Here is a 16,234-nt window from a genome sequence, read left to right on the forward strand (position 1 = left end):
CCTACTCCGGATTCTGAGACCCCTTGTATGACCATGGCCCGATCATTCACTTACCCTCCTCTCGGGGCCTTGTTTTTTCAAGTGACATAAGATGTTGGAATCAGGAGCTCTCTATAGTCTCCTCCATCTCAGACCTCCAATCATTCTGGCCATAAATGAGAAGCCTTGACCTTATCTCTAATGAACTCCTGTCCCAGACATGAGTCTTCCCAGAGAGTCTGCATTAACTACAGAACAAGAATCCCAAGTCCACAACCACCACAAAAGGAAGACACCATAGGCCGGGCTAACTTTCCAGAAACTGTTAGTGGACAGCAGGGCTAATCTTGTGGTGGTAAGGAGGGGATCCTCCAAATCTTGCCCCATCTGGGCTCCACTTCTCTGCAAGAGGACTGAGTCTTAGTGGCTTCCAGGTGGAAGAGACTCCTCCCTGCATTCCCCCGTTCCTCAACATCTACAGAAACATCCCCACATAATGACTTTTGTGAATGTGCCCCAGGGGCAAGGTGATCATGTATTCTAGAGAGAAAGAAACACCCTCAACCACGCCTGCTGGGGGGTGCGGGAGGCCAGGACCATTGTGTCCCCGCTGGCTCCATTATAAACCTGTCCACAGAGACAAAGAGGTCAAGTTCCATTGGAGTCCCTATGTTCCACTGAAAAATCACCACAGGCCTCCCTGGTGCCCAATATCAGAAAATACCTGTACCCGTTGTAAACACATGACGCAAGCCAGCTGGAGAGGGAGCAGGTGGGGCAGGAGGCAAACTGGCATCACTATCTATTTAGGGCTACAAAACCTTCTAACAACAGGCAGATACTGGTTTAGGCAAGAAAGAGGAGCACAGCGTTTTCATGGATGACGAGGCAAGGGTGAGAAGACACTGCTCCTCCGTTGTGTGTTGACAGCTACCCTAGCCTTCCCCACCACTCCTCAGCTGGTCCCACGACCTGGGCCTCCGTCCACGGCCCCCTTCCCTTCAATGGTCAGCATTGTTCAGGGAATCTCTTCCTTTTGTTTTTCCATCCATTTGTACCTCGGCTCATTTGTTTTCCATTCTCAGGGGCAATTCATCTGTTCTTGGGCCCCACAGTGTCTTTCTCCCCTTGATTCCTAGACAAGATGCTTGGACAGGTCCATTGTCTTAGCAGTGGCCAACTCATAGTATTTAGTGAAAGTTATGTTTTAGAAAGAAAAACCAATGGGGATTCCAGTTTCTATCCATGGTAACTTCTGGGAAGTTTGGGAGTGGTGCTGCTGCTGTGTGGCTTGGCCTTTGTCCTCTTCGTTTGGGCTTTGGCATAAGCCAAGTTCCACAGGGAAATTCCTGTGATGCCAAGATAAAGGGCAGAGCTCTTCCCTGTTTCTCTCTGCCATCCTGGGCCATTCTAAAGGAATTATAAAATAATACTACAGTGATAGAATGAAGGGAAAAGAGTTTAAGGTCTTCTTTTCGCAGCCCTTTATGGCTGTTCAAGAAAAGTGGATCAGAGGGGATAAAAGAAAAAGTCAGTGTGGTTCAGGGCAGTTTGGACCTAGGCAGTTCTGTGTGGGGGAGGGACAGGGCTGGCAGGAAGAGGTTTGCAACAACTCAGCCTAGAAGTCCCAGAAAAGTCTGCAATTGTACAGCATTTTATCACTGCACTAGTAGGCTTTGCCCGGGGTGCACCAGAGAAATTTCTGTTGCTGGGACCACTGTGGGTGCAATTAGCACAGTTATTAATGTGCCACCAACTATGCGAGTGGAGGGTGTGTCCAGCCCCATCCATGGGCTCTTTTGCTTTGGTTTTCATTTTGCCACAGACAGCAGGAGGCCTCTGGGTTATCCACAGAACTGTAAAGATAATGAATAGCATCTCCTGTCTCCAACAGAAAACCGCACAGAATTATCGATAGAAGAAATGCCGCGAAAGAAATGGTTGTAGGAGTCTTGCGGGTTGGTTCTTCAGAAATAAAGGAAAATAAACCCCCAAAATAAAGGGAAGATACAGTTCGATGGGGAATTATTCTTTTCCCAGGCCTTAGGTTTTCCAAGCAAAGTATGTGACAGGTAAGGAAAGTATTTCCAAGCAAATCTTTAGGGCAGCACTGAAAGGGTCAGACTCTCCACCCTCCACCCAAGCCTGGGAGCTCGTGATGTGTGTGTGTTATGGGCACGTGCGAGCACATGCACACCTCCGCTCTAGCCCCGGCGTCTACACAGAGGTCAGGAAACGCCACCAGCCCTACCAGCCTGCAGGGAGGCCGTCTCATGGAGCCCGACCGCACAAAGATACCTCTTCACCATGGCGAGGCTCAGCACTCTTGGCAGAAACACTTGGCACTGGCAGGAAATCTCAGCAGGGCGGCTTGTTTCCGCTCATCAAACACCAGTAGCTTTCACCGAGAGCAGCAGAAAATGGGAGAAATGTGTCTGATCGCATCCGGGCTGTGTGTCAGCACTTTTCTGAGGCAGAGTTAGTTGGATTCTAGCTTTGAAGAAGAGGTTGTTACAGTCTTCTTCTGCCCCACAGGATCAGCCAAGAGAACAGTTGGCAGGAACTCACCTGAAACTCCGCTGCCCTCCCAACACCTCTGCGGCAGCCGTGAGAGGGTCAGCTATTGGGAAACACAAGTTAATGACAGATCCCCCTCTCTCCCTCCTAATCACGGAGCACCCAATTACTCAAGAGAAATGAATGCCTGGGAACGATCACTTGAGCCTCTTGCACTCTCTCCATAACCACCCCAACTCTAATAGCTGCCCGTCTGTCTCGCTCTTGTTGGCCCCACCAAAAGCTGGCCAAGGAGGGGAAGCCAGATGTATACTCCGTGTAGCAATATGGCTTGCACCTGCTCAGTAACTCTCTCTCAAAAGAAAAAAAAAAAAGAAAGAAAAGAAAAGAAAACCTAGTGAGTGAGAAGTCTGTGAATTAGCAATGATCAAGGATTTGAGAATTGAGAATGCCCAAGCGTCCCCCACAAGTAGCTGTTCTTATAACCAGGAACCCACAAATTCCCCCTCACAAGAGATACTCAGGACTCCTCTCCTTGCACTACAATTTTCTGCCCAGGCTAGAGGAGGGAGTGACAATTTAGAAGACAGGATTTGTGCGTTCCTCACTTGGATTCACTCCTAGAGGCCCGCCTCACACATCCAGCAGTACAAAAGGACTCCTTTGAAGAGTATGCTGCCTGGAAAGTCAGAACTCTTTTTTTTTTTTTTAAGATTTTATTTATTTGAGAGAGAGAGAGAGAGAGAGAGGGAGAGAGAGGGACCACACGCAGCTTGGGAGTGGGGGAAATGGAGAGAGAAACCTAAGAGGACTCCACACTGAGCACAGACCCCAACATGAGGCTCCACCCCAGGACCCTGATATCATGACCTGAGCTGAAGTCAGACACTTAACCAACAAAGCCACCCAGGTGTTCCTGGAAAGTCAGAACTCTTAAGAAAGTAAATTTATTATTATTTTTTAAATTAATTTATTTTGAGAGAGAGAGAGAGAGAGTGCAGGGAGGAGGGGCAGAGGGAGAGGGAGAATCTCCAGTAGACTTCTCGCTGAGCACAGAGCCTCCTGACATGGGGCTGGATCTCATGACCCTGAGATCACGACTGGAGCTGAAACCAAGAATCTGATGCTTAACTGAATGAGCCACAGAGGCACCCCAAGAAAAGTACATTTAAAGAGATTGCCTGGGGATCCCTGGGTGGCTCAGCGGTTTGGCGCCTGCCTTTGGCCCGGGGCGTTATCCTGGAGTCCCAGGATTGAGTCCCGCATCGGGCTCCTGCGTGGAGCCTGCTTCTCCCTCTGCCTGTCTCTGCCCCTCTCTCTATCATGAATGGGTAAATAAAATCTTTTAAAAATAAAAAATAAAAAAAAATAAAGAGATTGCCTAGAACAGTAATCTCTGAAATATGCTCATACTCATCTTGAAGTTGAGAAAAGTCAGGACAAGTGATTCAAGATGGTGGTGGAAGGCAATGCCTACCCTGTTTCACAGCCTATTGTTTGTTTGCTTTATGCTTTTTGATTTTTTTATTGATTTTTTTATTTGTGCATATTAAAGTCCTTTTTTAAAAATTTTTTTATTTGTGCATATTAAAGTGCACAAATCTGGGATCCCTGGGTGGTTCAGCAGTTTAGCACCTTCCTTTGGCCCAGGGCGTGATCCTGGAGTCCCAGGATTGAGTCCCATGTCAGGCTCCCTGCATGGAGCCTGCTTCTCCCCCTGCCTGTGTCTCTGCCTGTGTGTGTGTGTGTGTGTGTGTGTGTGTGTGTGTGTCTCATGAATAAATAAATAAAATCTTAAAAAAAATAAAGTGCACAAACCTTAGATAGTTTGATGAATTTTTGTAGATGCTTACAGATATGTAGCCCCCCACGCACACATCAACCATAGCATATTTCTAGGAGGCTCGCTTGTACCCCTTCCAAGTTAACATCAAGCTCCAAAATGAACAACTCTTCTGACTTCTGTCACCATAGATAATTTTGCCTATTCTAAGACCCCACATGAGTGCAATCAGTACATACTCTGGCATCTGGCTTCTTTTTATGTAACATTTTGCCTGGGACACTGGTTCGTGTAGTTGAATGGAGGGGTAGCGTGGTCTTTGTCATTGTTGAGTTGTATTCCTTCATATAAAAACTCCTACTCTGCTTTAGTCCCTTCTGGCATGAGTGAGAGAGGGGCTGCATGGGCTTGGAGCTTCTTCTGGGCAACCCAGAGATGAAGGCCAGAATCCAGGCATGGCGAACAGGAAATGAAAGGCTGACAGCAGAGTCTTCAGGAAGGAAGGAGGGGAGCCAGCTCTGCTCTGTTGGACCATTTGGCGTGGGCACTCCTGCTGAGCAGGGAGGCAAGGTTTCAGGCCAGCCTCTCCCAGCCCCCAGCAACTGCTGCTGTTCTTAGGCCATCAACCCCCTCCCCAAAAGCCAGCTCCCTGGGGACAGGAGGGAACCCAGAGCCCCAGAGGCTGTTCCACAAACCAGTGTGAGAAGAGACCTTCCCTTTTCTTTCCCTCTGGCTGACTAGCCAAACCAGTCGAGCATGACAACAGTCTGCCCATGAGAGCCAGTGCCAGCCCGAAGCATCTGTTTCTATTTCTCTCCTGTTTCCCGTGGGTGGTGGGTGGGAGCTTACTCGGCTCCTCTCCACTTTTCCCTCCTAATCACAGTCATTTGTTTTAACAGGACTGCAAGCGACTGTGGCTACAAAACCCAGGCAGTGCCCACACAAAGCCAGTGAGCACCGGCCGTTCCCACATCCCCAGGTCAGCCTAAAATGAAATTAAAACCGCCCGCTCTACCATTATCCTCTTTCCTGCTTGTTTTGCAGGGCCTCTGGCTACTTTTAGAATTTCCCCACTGCCTGATGTGGCCTCTAAATACCTGACCATCCCTCCTCAGGTTTCCAAAGACAAATGCCAGGACCTAGTTTACATATGCCCAGGGCCTTAAAGAAGACCAAAGAACCATCCTTTGCAAGGGGCCTGGCACAGCTGCTTTGGAAAGGAGAAAGCGCTCACTCTGGGTGTGTACTTGCTGAGGAAGCCTTGATCCTAATGAAAACAGAAGGGAACTTGTGAAAATGTGAGAGGAGCTGATTGCCCAGGCAACAAGAGCCACCCCCAGCCACCCCAGCCATCCACGGTACCTGACTTTTTCCATCCCCAAACTGAGGGCCCTGGATGGCCCTCCACTCAAGCCCCCACCCAACACCAAGTTATCAGCCTGGTTCCCGTCGTTGCCACATACCAAGTAGACCCTCAGCCCAGCCCCTAAGCCTCTCTCCAATTCTCCACCCATAAGCATCCCCCTTACACACACACTTTGCCCGTAGGGCCAAAGCCTTACCTGTGACCTCAACCTTTACACGAGTTGGGAAGAGGAGCTGCTGCTACTGCCCCACACAAGTCAGCTCTCTATCCACGTGGCCTTGGGCCCAATCCCTATGATGCTGAATTTGTTTCTACATCTGCAAATACCCTTCTGGCCTACTCCATAGAATTGTTTCTCACCAAAAAGTAATACATGCTTGTTATAAATGATTCAAACAACCCCAGGAGTTTGGCGGCGGGGGGGGGGGGGGGGGGGGGTGTGTGGCAATTTGTACCAATCTCAATTTGCTGCTTTTGTCTATAGTGGGTCCAGGGAGCTTCTGTCTGCTGCCTGCCTGACTCCCTCCTTCACTGGGGGTTTGGACCTACAGAACACTCCTTACTATCTAGGAATAACAGTCAAGTTCCCTGGCATTTATTGTGCGCCACGCGCTATGCCAAGCAGTCACGTCCTCATCTCATTTAATCCCCATAAAAATTATCTGAGTAGGTAATATTAATTCCATTGTATCTAGGAGGAAATTGAAGCCCAGAGAGGCTAAGCAACTTGCCAAACATCACACAGGTAGGAAACAGAGGAGCCAAGATTCAACTTTAGAGTGACTTATTTCAATCACTGAGTTATACTTGCCGTTAGGGGTTAAATTGTGTGTCTCCCCTCATCCCACCACTGTCATTCTTTTATGTTGAAGCCCTAAGTCCTAGTACCTCAGAATTTAACTATACTTGGAGATAGAGGTTTGAAGAGGGAATTAAGTTGGGGTGCCTGGCTGCCTCAGTGCATGTGACTCCTGATCTCAGGGTTGTGAGTTCAAGCCCCACATGGGGTGTAGAGATCACTTAAAAATGAAACTCTTTAAAAAAAATAAAAATAAACTCCTCTTTAAAAAAATAAACTCTTTAACTTTATTAAGTTAAAATAAGACCATTAGGGGAACACCTAGGTGGCTCAGTGGTTGAGCATCTGCCTTTAGCTCAGGTCATGATCCCAGGGTCCCAGAATTGAGTCCCACAGCAACTCCCCGTGGGGAACATGCTTCTCCCTCTGCCTATATCTCTGCCTCTCACTGTCTCTCATGATTAAATAAATAAGATCTTAAAAAAAAAAAAAAAAAGACCATTAGGTTGGGCCCTAATCCAATATGACTGGTGCCTTTGTAAGAATTGAGGGAGACAACAGGGATATGCTCATGCAGAAAAGAAGACCATGCTAGAACAGAAGGAGAAAAGAGCTATCTGCAAGCCAGAGAAAGGCCTCAGAAGAAACCTGCAGACACCTTGATCTTGGACTTCTAAGTCTCCAAAACTGTGAGAAAATAAATGTCTGCTGTTGAAGCCACTCAGTCTGTAGTATTTTGTTATGACAACCTTAGCAAACTCCTATGACTGCCTCCCACCTTCTTTTGAAGATGGCTCAAACCTTGGTCACTGTTCCAGCTGGCCCTACAGGCTGACCAGCCCCCAAAGGAGGAACGAAAACTTGGGGGGAAAGACAGGAGGAATGGAGACAGGGAGCCCCACTGTGACCCAGTCCTGGGCCCACTCCTATGGTCCTGGGCCTTTTTCTACCAGGTGGCCCTGGGGCACACCATCCCCTCCTCACATCCTTGCTCAGGAGTGGGGTCTCCTCTGAGGCCCCTGACTTCACCTGATGGAAGAAGACGCCCCATCTTCTTCTAGCCAACAGGACCACAGATGCATATGGTCCCTTTGGAACAAGCAGTGTGTGGGATCTGTGCTGAGAGAAAACAATTCTTGGTGCAGAGCAGAGGGTGTGAGGTCCTGGAACGGAATATGAAGGACAGTCATCATTCTGGCAGGGCTGCTGCAGGTGCTGGGGAAGCCTCTGGAAGGATAGAGATGAGAGAAGAGAAGCACAGGTGGGTGGTGACGAATAGGACAGGCTTCAGAGCTGCCTATGTGGCCCCTTTTCCTGCCTCATCAGCCACCCTGGCTTTCTCTCTCCCCTCCCCCACTTCTAGACATTAGCCTGAGGCCCCAGAACTCAGTGACATTTATGTCAACCCAGCCAGGTCAAGAACCTGCCTCGTGTCCCTCCTAGCGTCTATGGCAACATGGACTTGGAATTCCAAGACTTGCTGCCTTTTCACTCCTGACACTCTGCCCCAGCCTCCTTGTATAAGCTTCCTACTGCTGCTGCCACAAATTACCACACATTTAGTGGCTTAAACCAACACACATCTATTAGCTTCCTGTTCTGTTGGTCAAAAGTATGACACAGCCCATGGCTTAAAACCAGTGAGGGCAGCGCTGCATTCCTTTCTGGAGACCAAAGGAGAGGATCTTGACTTCCCCAGCTGCCTGCATTCCTTGGTTCATGGCCCCTTCTGCCATCTTCAAAGCCACCAATGGCCGGTCTTTCTCATATTGTATCACTCTGACTCTCACCCACCTGACTCTCTCTTTCACTTACAAGGACCCCTGTGATTACACTGGGCTCCCCCAGGTAGTCCAGGATTATCTTTTTCTGTTAATTTCAACTAATTAACAACCCGAATTTCCCCTTGCCATACGACATATTCCTGGGTCCTAGGAATTAGGACCTGTACATTGGGAGACCATTACTCTACCTCTGACACCCCTAGATTTATTTCCTCACCTCCCAGGGAGAAGAAGCTACTCTAAAACACTTATGCTACCCCTCTCCCCCAACCTTCTTTGCCATCTCCCACCTCACTTCTCCTTCACAATAAGTCCTATCCTTTAGCCCACCCAGTGTGGAATCAGCATCTGCAGACTCTGAGGTATCTTTCTGGACCCATTGGGCACCTTCTCCAGGATGCCTGTTCATGTGGCATATGTTGTCAAGACCTAGGACTGGCCATGGGAACAACGGCTGCCACTGATGGCTGAGGTCAGGCTATATCCCTTGAGCCTCTGTGTCCTTACACCTCAGGAGGAGGACATCACAGAGGGTTAAGGATCCCATTTCTCAATACTTGTGACCATGATGGTGCAATCATCCAAAGCAACTGATTCCTGAGAGATTAAAACTCACCCAAATGTCAGGTTGCTAATCTAAGAGACAAGGCAGATTGGCCACACATCAGAACACCTATTTCTCAGGGCGGAGCTAGAAGGCTGTTTGGTTGGTGAGCATAGACCCATTGGAAAAAGAACTTCAGTTGTCTGGTGGGATTGTTCCCATCACATCATGGAAGCTTGATGGCACAATTTCCCAGCATCCAAATACTCTTGTTAAGTGTCCTGAGAGGTTCCCATTGAGCATCTGAATAAGTGCTTCCTACAGATTTCCTCTCCCCCCTCATGGCTCCAAGATGCCCCCAAACTTGTGATCTCTTCCTTCCTATCCTGTTGATACACCTCAGAACAGGTGCCCAAGGCCCATGTACTTTTATGCAAAGCACATACTGAAGCTTTCTCCATCCACAGGTGTCTAGGGGAGGCACAAGCATTTGTTGCAGATAGAGGGGGTGGTAGGAGAATGGGGGTGGGGGTCCACCTAGCCCAGAGGTGGAAACCTTTCTTGCAGGCTGTGAGATAGAACTACAGAATGAGAAAGTTGAAAGAAGGAAGAGAGACCTCAATTTCATTTGATCCAGCCCCCTCATTTTACAAATGGGGAAAATGTAAAAACAGTTTGAAAAATTAAAGTTTGTGTATAATTATTGGTGTTATTGTCATCTTCATCATAATTATCATCATCATCATCATCACCACCACCACCACCACCACCGTGATTTGGGAGCCTGGGTTCCACCATCCACTGGGGAGTCACTTCATTCAGGGTCTTTCCTAGGAAACTGGGTTTTCTCCCCTCCCCTTCTGTGGAGCCCCTACACACTCCCCTGGTTGTTAGACTGAAAAGGGGGATAGCCTCCAGCTCAGGAGCATCCTTGAGATGCTGAGAGCTGACTCCTGGGCAGCCATGGGATGCACTGGCCTCCAACTCCCCTGTCTGTAAACAACTGGGACAGGGAGGCTCAGTACCCAAGAAATCCCTCTGATTGGGAGTCCAAATCTCTGGACCATCATGGGAAATGCTGCAGGAGGCGGGTAGGGCCAGGCGGCTTTAACTTGTGGCTAACACCAGTGGAGCACTGACCGCATTTCAGACACCGGTGCCTTAGAAGCACTATTTCATTGGGTCATCACACTGAGCCTTCACAACCACTCCTGTTTTGCAGATGAGGGGCCTGGGGTGCACAGAGGATAAATAACTTGCCAAGGCCAAGAGGCTGATAAGGGACAGATCCAGGATGCGAGTCCAGGTCCAGCTCCTAATCCTGGTCTGCATTTCTGAACAGATGCAGAACATTCTGGGACCCCCTTCTCCTTTTTCCCTCTCGCCCTTCACCTCCCCTTCCCCACAGAGCTGCCAAGCAATGACTCACATCCATTTCTTTGCCCAATCTGTCCCCCACCCCATACACACCCCCACCCCCAGCCTGGCATGCTATTTCTGGAGCGAGGAATTATAGAGGAGCCTGGGAGCTGCTGTTTTCAACTCTGACCTCTAAAGCAGTGAAGCCAGACCCCTCACAGGGCCCTGCCCCCCTGGGGACTTCCTAAGTGATGATGAAGATGGTGTTGGTGGTGATGACAGTTGGAGGAGAACAGGAGGCTGAAACGTTAGGGACGGGGCAGGACAAACTGAGGAAGACTATAATTTGCTAAACCCTGCACCAAGATCTTTGCCAGCCACAAAATTGCTATGCTCATGCCTGGACTTCCATTCCAAGCCGGATGCTCTGCGCGGCCATCCGGGGGGGCCTTGCCGATGCCCTGGGTGTGGAGCCAGAAGGGGACTCGGGGTCCCCTCGCTCCCACGGAGGCCCTGACGCCTGCGGGCGGGGCGCGGCCTCCCCTCGAGGCTCCAGGGGGCCCCGAGGCCGAAGCAGGGGCAGCTCCCTGCTGTCCCCACCCTTTGGACCGGTTTCCAGTTTGAGACACTTGTCAAAGCCCCTCGGAATTGCCGGGGTAGGCACAATAGAAACATTCATGTAGTTACAGGATAATAATTATACCTTCCACGTAGGCGCATAACACCTTCCTCCCCAGAGCAGCGCTTCTCACATTATCTCATTAATCCTCCGTCCCTGGGAGGCAGGGAGGGCCTGGCGGGGTGACCGAATTCACAGAGGGCCAGGGCAGAGGGAGGGAAAGGGGGGCGGAAGGTGCTCGCCCCGGGTCACACGCTTCAGTACCTGGTTTCTGGGGCCTTGGCCAGGAGTCAGAAATAGAACAGTCCTGTTGCCCTCAATCAAGAGTTTTGGTGGGACTGCACCGGGCGGCCCTGGGCACTGTTTCCCTCACTCCTGGCAACAGCCTTGTGAGGCTGGGATTATTGTGGTTCCCATTTTACAGATGGAGAGACTGAGCTCAGAGAGGTAAGGTTTCTTGCCAATGGTATCAGAGGCAGTGTGGCTCCACAGTTCCCTTTTGCCTTCTAGCAGACCCCTAGGAGCCCGCCCCAAATCAGGTTTCCTTCCCAGAGCAATAATAGGTAAACAAAGGCAGAGCAGGTTAAGCCAGGGAGAGGGTGACGCCCACCCTTGGCCCCCAGGGGGTCAGAGCTGTAACTGGGCAAGCAGGAGGCCACAAAAGCAGCTCATTATGTAGCCTTATGGAATCAATAGAAAAGGCCTAATTCACTGAGCCCTGCATCCCACCCCCGGCCCCTCCACCAGTCCCATTCCGGTTTCCTGGCTCATCCTTTTGACACGGGGACAATTACAGCTATTCATACGCACCCCGAGGCCACCTGCCACGGACCCATTCTCATGCACATGGAGCTAAAGATTGGGCACAAAGCAGGCCAATCTGGGCTTTTCCACCAGACCTGGGAGGGGACCTTCTGTGCATAACCCCTCTCAAGGCATTCGGGACCTAGGAGCCCCTGCAAATTCCGGGGATCCGTCCGCCCTTGGAGCTCAATGCTGGAGACTTCTCAGGCCTGCTCACCCACACCAGGGCCTCACATTTGTGATGGAAGTTCAGCCTCTAAGAAACTGGCCTTTGGAATCAAGGCTGGGGTGGTGGTCCTGGGCAAACACCTGCTTTGAGAGTCCGAAGTGCTGACCCCACACAAAGTCCCCTGCAACTGGCCCTGGACCCAGCCTAGATTGGCTCAACGAAGTCGATCGTTACATTTCCAGGAATTTTGTGAGATGTTGAAGTCTCGTTGGTGGCTTGAAGTCTGCCACAGTGGAAGTACTGAAGTCAAATACTACAGGCCAGCTCCACCTTCTCCCCAACCTTCTCCCCAACCAGCTGTTAAACATTTACCAGCCTACCACTGCCCCAGGCTCAGGAGCTCACCCCTCGAGAACCTCTAGGGCAGTCTGAAAAACTGAAGCCAACCTCTCATGGGGGCCAAGTAGCAGGGTGAGTAGCATTCTTTTTACAGCATAGATGGTCTTGCTGTACTTCTACACATATCTTACTACCTTGGAGAGACGTTGTCCCTCTACGCTCCTTCGGGAACTGAGGTGTTATGTGGACCCAAAGAATGAATTCTCAGTGTGAAGAGACTGTCCATCAATGGCTGTCCCATCTCTGCACTGTCACTCTAGCCTACACGTTGAACCATGCCTTCCGCACAATTATTGCAAACATTTGGCAAATTAGACAGGCTTGATTTTTTTTTTTTAAGTTTTAGGTTGCTCTACTTGGACAATATATCCAACCAATATATACACCAACCGATAGGTGTCAGAGGCAAAGTTTTACAAAGAAAACGTGGTCTGGCTGGCTGTAACTCAGTTGCTGTCTTTGAATTTAGGATGAGGACAAGGCCTTTCCGGGCTCAGCTCGGAATGCATGGCCTGTAGCTAAGACTTCATGTGGAATCCCTCAGGGTGCGCCTCAGAGTGACGTTAAGTGGCCCCACTGACTTCATGAAAAAGAGTCACGGAATCTTCATAGGAAACAAGAAGGTCGTTTTGGAGGTAATTTTTACAGTGAAATGCCCTACAAGACTGAGGACATGAAGGGAACAGCGGCCTCCATGGGGTTTTGCTTTGTGCTTGAGCATAAAGTAATTAAGAATGTGAATAAACAAGCATTGCCAAAATCTCCAAACACCATCAAGCAAATGTTCAGCTGAAGCATTACAATTGCTATCTCTGTGGGAGGCATTTATTTCACCTGGTGTATTTCCAACTCTGAGCCTCCATTCCCATCCGCAGAGACTGCTCATTCCCCAAAGGTCCCTGTGGCTCCCAAACTCCATAGATGGAGGCTTTTCTCTGGGACTCCAGACTTCTGCAAAGTCTCCCTGCACAAATCTCCTTGAGCCTTGTCTCTGGGCTGTACATTTAGACATCTTATCTCTTCAACTGGGAAAAAAGAAGACTTAAATGCCATTCATTCACACAACAAATATTTACTGATCATCTGCCATGCTTCAGGCATTGTTCTAGACATTGAAGATGCAGCAAAGAACAAGATGGACCTGTGCCTGCCCTGGGGAAGACAGAAGAGTAAACAGAAAATTGGGAGCACATTCAGGGGGTCTCCCTACCCCAGTCTTGGTGCATTGACAAAAGCTTCCCAGAAAGTAATGGTTCAGGTGTGACTAAAGAGGAAATAGGAAATATCTAGATCAAGGGTTGGCAATTTTTTTTCTGTAAAGTTCCCTATAGCCCCATGACAGTACAACAGCCAGATAGTAAATATTTTAGGCTTCGTGAGCTTTATAGGATCTGTCATAACTCCCAGCTCTGCGTGGTAGCGTAAAAGCAGCCACAGGCAAAAATGGAAGTGGAATATGTCTGGCTGTGTTCCAATAAAACTTTATTTATGGATGCTGGAATTTGAATTTCACATTTTGTTCAGGGTCACAAAATAATCTTCTTGTTCTGACTTTTTGTCTACCATTAAAAAATGTAAAAATCATTCTCAGTTCATGGGCAGATTTGGCCCATGGACATTTGCCTGCTCAATCCCTGGTATAGATGAAAGGTATTGGTGCAGAGGTGGAGGGTGGGGTTCAGGGTTTCCCAGCTGAGGGAAGGCCTACAAATGGCAGAGAAGGAGGTGAGACTAGGTGGGACCCTGTGAACCCTGGAAAAGAATTTGGACTTTACCTGTAGCTCAGTGATAGATTTTCAGTGGAGGAATCCTTTGTTAAGCAAGTATTTATTGAGTGCCTACTGAATGCGAGGCACTATCTAGGGGGCTACTTTAGAATGAGCAGCTAGGAAAGGTTTTCTAGGAGTTGGCATTTGAGCTGAGACCTGAACTACAAGACTGGTTTATGGAGTGATATAACCCTTAATTCTTACAATTAACTGTGAGGAAGGAGCAACTGATGTTCATTTTACAAGTGAGAAAATGGAGACTCAGCAAGGCTAAGCAGGTTGCCCAAGGTCACAGAGCTAATAGGTGGCAGACAGCCAGGATTTCAACTGCTCTGGGTTCAAACCCTGTCTGCGGCATTGATTAACGACGTAATATTGACTAGTGACCACCTCAAGAGTCCCCGTATCTTAATTATGAGTTCTCTCTTTTTTTCCATCAAGAAGAATGTCTAGGGTGCCTGGTGGCTCAGTCATTTGGGCGTCTGCCTTTAGCTCAGGTCAGGATCCCGTGGTCCTGGGATCAAGTCCCACATCAAGCTCCCTGCTCAATGGAGAGTCTGTTTCTCCCTCTCTCTCTCTGTCCCTCCCCCTGCTCGTGTTCTTTCTTTCCATCAAATAAATAAATAAGATCTTTTTTAAAAAAAAAAAGTATGTCTAGTGAAGTTTGTTCATTCAAAAAATATGTAATGACGGACTTCTATGTGCCAGGACTGTTCTAAGTGCTTGGAACTATGAACAAAAAAGATCCCTAGGCCCTCAGAAGGTAAGGAGAGGGAGCTGGAATTTTTAGATGGTCAGGGCAAACCTCACTGAGGAAGTGACATATGAACAGACTCAAAAGAGATGAGGGAGTTCGCTATGTATTTTGGAAAAGGGTTCCAGGCAAAGGGAATCAGTCAGTGCAAAGGCCCTGAGGCCGGAAGCATGTTGGGATGTTCAAGGAATAGCTTAGGCAGTCAGTGTGGCTGGAGAAAAACAAGAGATGTGGAAAGTGGTGGAAGATGATGCCTGAGAGGTAATATGGGGATGGTGGAGAGGGGGTCAAGAAAACTCAATTTGGTTTTACTCTGAAGTTCACTATCTTGAGCCTCAAGATGTAGATTCCTTTAGATCCCTCAAAGCACATGATCCTGAGGTTCTATGACAAAGAGAGCACCATCTGTGCCCACCACCACCCACTGTGACTGTCAGCCAGGTTTGCCTCAGCAATAAGCAGTCACCCAAGGAGAAATAGTGGCATTGGGAAAAGACTGGGAGAGACTCTTCATCAGACCCCAGACAGAAGAATATTAACGAATAGGGTGGCTATCTGCAGTATGAGGTAGCCTAGGTTACACAAAGCTCCCTAACTCTGAAAAACCCCTGGCTCTTAGAAAGTGGGATACATTACTAGGACATATGGGGTTCAGGAACTATGAAGGAAAGTTTCAAAAGCTTTAATTTTTTTCCCCCCAAATTCTTGGTATTTTGCTCAAAACCCACCTGGTTCTAGCCCAATCCCAGGATAAGAATACAGAGGAGGCAGGCTAGTGTCTGGGCTACTCTAGAAAAACCCTCAAAATACCCTTCCCCCTCTAGTTCTTGGCTGAGAAACTTTGGGGAGGGGGCAAGAGAGGATGGGGAGATGCGTCTAAACCACCGTGGACAGGCAGGACACTCATTCCCCACTCCTATTATGTATCCAGCTGACTCTGTGCCCAAGCCTTCTGGGTTTTTCCTTTGGGGAATTTGTTTTTATTTTCTTCTACATCTGTTTCTGAATTTAGTTCCTTTGCCTGAAATAGATCAGTAACGGCCTCAAACTGGGTCTAGGGTTGAGACTCAGACCACTGGGATTTCTAATGGCCTTCTGTCTCCTGCTGCCCTGAGGGAAGCAGCAGAGAACCCAAGAGCATGTGCCAGCATAAAGATTGAGGTGTCCCTCATGGAACTGGTCTTGAGACAAATATAGTGACAGATCTTCTTGACTATCCAACAGAAACAGACTTTTATGCGAGTTCCAGAGAATTTCTTCTGTGCTTAAGGAATCTAAAGATCGAAACTAGACAGGTTCCATTTCTGCCAAGAAATCCACTTTCTAGTCAAGGAAAGTTCTCGGAGCCAAAAGCACGCTCCACCACCCCGCCCCAACATGCACTACAGGGCACCTGTAAATAAATCCATTGTCTTGTCTGAGCTCAATGTGAATTCCTCAGCGGTTAAAAATGTTGGTTTGTTTTTTCCTGCTCTTTACAGGCTGGTATAATTTCATTAGATACATTTCCTTCATTCCTGCTTTGCTACCCCCAACCAAGAATCCTTTACCTTTTGACATCCTTCTCTTTTTGCATCTCTGAGATCTTT

The 16,234-nt window shown here is 48.6% G+C and overlaps 1 long non-coding RNA gene across 12 annotated transcripts in view; it reads right to left on the reverse strand.

The window, feature by feature from the left end:
* The window catches only part of LOC112656642 (uncharacterized), a 188,588-nt gene that overhangs the window by 35,038 nt on the left and 137,316 nt on the right, over positions 1-16,234 (reverse strand). For 2 of the 12 annotated variants that reach the window (XR_007408915.1, XR_007408912.1), the window contains one exon: positions 7,474-7,671. The exons of the other annotated variants lie outside the window; for them this stretch is intronic. This is a non-coding gene — a long non-coding RNA (uncharacterized LOC112656642). The remainder of the gene's footprint in view (positions 1-7,473; positions 7,672-16,234) is intronic. 12 annotated transcript variants of the gene reach the window in all.

Source organism: Canis lupus, chromosome 37 (genome assembly GCF_003254725.2).
Source record: "Canis lupus dingo isolate Sandy chromosome 37, ASM325472v2, whole genome shotgun sequence".
Lineage (NCBI taxonomy): Eukaryota > Metazoa > Chordata > Mammalia > Carnivora > Canidae > Canis > Canis lupus.